The 3186-nt window shown below is 35.1% G+C and overlaps 1 non-coding gene across 1 annotated transcript; it reads right to left on the bottom strand.

Moving 5' to 3' along the window:
- Positions 1-2315: 2315 nt before the first annotated feature.
- On the bottom strand, positions 2316-2422 carry LOC136210261 (small nucleolar RNA R71). The gene has a single exon (XR_010677968.1). It is a non-coding gene; the product is annotated as a small nucleolar RNA R71 (small nucleolar RNA).
- Between the last annotated feature and the right edge of the window lie 764 nt (positions 2423-3186).

The raw sequence follows: 3186 nt of genomic DNA, 5'->3' as shown, positions 1-3186 counted from the left end.
TTTTTATTCAGGTGAAATGGACCACTTAACAAAGGATCGAGAAGCCTTCATCGAGTTGTGATGAATCCCAATCGGATCAACGTGGACCTATGTAGGAGACCACTCAAGAGTTGAAGTGCGAGTGATCATAATATGTATTGTTAAGCCCAAAATATACCTAAAATATCATTAATATTTACATCAGTTTTGCTATGAATTCGTGTTGTTTATATCTATTTAGAGTACTTTTACGTCCGAATATGTTTCTTTCATGCAAGGTATCTAAATATTTGGTAAAATCCAAATAGGAACGAAAAGAGGTAAAAAACGAAGGAAAACCCTACAAAAGGAGTCAAAGACGACGAAAATCAAACGCACCGGAACGAGGACGAGGACGAAGTCAGAAACGGAGAATAATCACCCGTGTCGCGACCGAGAATCTTCCATTCTCGACCGCGACACGCGTCGCCCAGATACTTCCCCCTTTCGTTCAAAGGCTGAAAAAACTGTTTCTCCATTCTCGGCTGAGAATTTATATTCTCGGTAAGTTCAGATTTTCAGGCAGCCCAATATACACTTGTTCGTTTTCAAAGATACGTGTCTGTTCGATTGGATAAGAACGTCTCTTCACAGAAGACACGTTCCTTAGACTCGACTCCTCAACATCTATAAATAAAGAGTTGATTTCAGAGTTGATATGATGAAATATTGAAGAGAAGATTTAGTACAGAATTAATGCAGAAATTCTAAGTTAAGCAATTCAGAGTTAGAAGTTCGATTTTGTAAAAAGCAATATGATGTACACGCATTGTTTATCAAATAATTACAAACACAGTAGCATTTAGATTTAGATTAAGATCAGTTTATATTAGTTTACATTTTGGTAATAGAAGTACCCGTCTCTATTCCGAAGATTCAGCGAGAAGATTAAGTAACGGATTCGACCCCGGAGCCTGACAAACTCTAACGAGGTTTGAGGAAAGGATTGACGACCTGGAACTTGAATGTCGTTTTGAATGCTTCCATGCTTTCTGTTCTCTGTAAACTTGTATCAAATTCATACTCCATCTAATAAAGTTCATACAATTCAATAAATTTTTATATAGCACTTCTGTAATTGATCCGAAGTGAGTTCTGGTGTTTTCATTAATACGTAGTTGAATTCAATATCTTTACAAGGAAACTTTGTTGAACACTTAGGCAAATTAATTCTTATGCATATAAGTACTAATTTGGTTAAGGTAGCAATCTAACCCGACCGTAGGAGGATTGTCTGCGGTTCAAAGCCCTGTAATTGAAGGAGTTTACGTTATTACATTTTCATAATTTATACAAAGTTTAATGTTGTTTTCTTTGCTTAATGCGAACGAATACATTTATTCTCTTTTTCTAAGCACTAAACGTTTCTGTTTTGTAAATTCATACTCAAAACAGAATTGATTTCTAACATTCTACATATTCTACCATAATTCTTATTCTATCAATTTCAAAACCAATTTCAAATAACGATTATCTATTTATATAAACCTTAAGTCGTAATTAATCTACACATAAATAAGTTTTTGTTGAAAAACGTTCCATGTGGGATCGATATCTTTTTATTACTACAAGCGAAACCGTGCACTTGCGGAAATCGCTCAACAAGTTTTTGGCGCCGTTGCCGGGGAACGCCAAATTTTTTAACAAAAATTTAGATTTTTCGTGTTTTATTTCGAATCTAGGTTTATACATACTTATTTTAACTTTTATAATTTATAAATTTTAATTTACTAACATATTTATTTTTCAAATTCTGTTTTGAAGGTAGTTTCGGTTCATGTAAATTTCAAGTTCATGCGCAGTTCTCGAAGTTCACGCATTGCACCAGACCCTATAGACCCAGAAATTGAAAAAACCATTAAAAAGAACAAGAAAAACAAGAAAAACAAAAACAAAACTCCATTAAAAACAAATACCGAGCCAGAAAATATGGCAACACTTATGGATTACGCTAGGCCAAGAGTGGCCGGTGTAACCAATAGCATAGTTAGACCCTAAATAAATGCAAACCAATTTGAAATTAAGCCCGCATTGCTTAATATGTTGTAAAATAATGTAACATTTTATGGGTTACCTAACGAAAATCCTAACACCCATTTGACAAATTTCCTTGAAATTTGTGACACTTTAAAATAAATGATGTGACTGCCGAAGCAATCAAACTTCGCCTCTTTCCTTTCACTTTGAAGGACAGAGCCAAAGAGTGGTTAACTTCTATGCTAGGCGCAACATTTGAAACTTGGGACCAACTAGCCCAAGCGTTTTTATCAAAATATTTTCCTTTAGCAAAAACCGCAAGAGTCATAAAAGAGTTAACATCTTTTTCTCAAAATGATAGTGAAACTCTTTATGAGGCTTGGGAACGTTTTAAAGAACTTCAACGTTTATGCCCACACCACCAATTGCCCGATGCACTTTTAATGCAAACATTTTATAATGGATTAAATCCTACAACTAGAGGTTCATTAGATGCCATGTCGGAAGGGTTATTTATGAAGAAGACATCAGCCCAAGCAAAAGAACTTTTGGAGGAAATGGCAATCAACAGCAGTATGTGGCCCGCGGAACGTGGACATATACCAGTGGCGAAACCATCATCCTCAAACACATCATCAGTTAAAGGTATAGTGAATCTTGATCCAGTTGCGATGTTACAAGCCCAATTTTCTGCCTTATCGCACAAAATTGATAGGTTTATGGCACCATGCGATGCTACTGGTAATCCAATCCAAACAGATGTGGATTATGAAGGTATGAGCGAGATTGAATACGTAAATTTTGTCCAAGGGCAAAACCAAACTAATAATCCTTATTCTAATACCTATAATCCTGGATAGAGGAATCATCCTAACTTCAACTGGAGAGATAATAATAATAATGTCAATGCTAATCAAAATCATACCAATAATTATCAAAATCAATCAAGAGATACGATTAACACTTTATCTTCTAAAATCGACAAATTCATAGATGCTATCGGTGGAAAAATAAGTAATCACGACGATGGTTTTAAACGGATCGAAAATAAATTCGATCAGCTTATTAAAAACCACTCATCTAGCATCCATAATTTGGAGGTTCAAATTGGACAAATTGCTAAATCAATTCCATCCCGAAAAGAGGGAAGTCTTCCCAGCCATACGGAGGAAAATCTGAAAGAGTATGTAA

This window comes from Euphorbia lathyris, chromosome 10 (genome assembly GCF_963576675.1).
Source record: "Euphorbia lathyris chromosome 10, ddEupLath1.1, whole genome shotgun sequence".
NCBI lineage: Eukaryota > Viridiplantae > Streptophyta > Magnoliopsida > Malpighiales > Euphorbiaceae > Euphorbia > Euphorbia lathyris.
The sequence above is the reverse complement of the archived record's forward strand: the minus strand, read 5'-3'. Positions and strand labels throughout refer to the sequence as shown.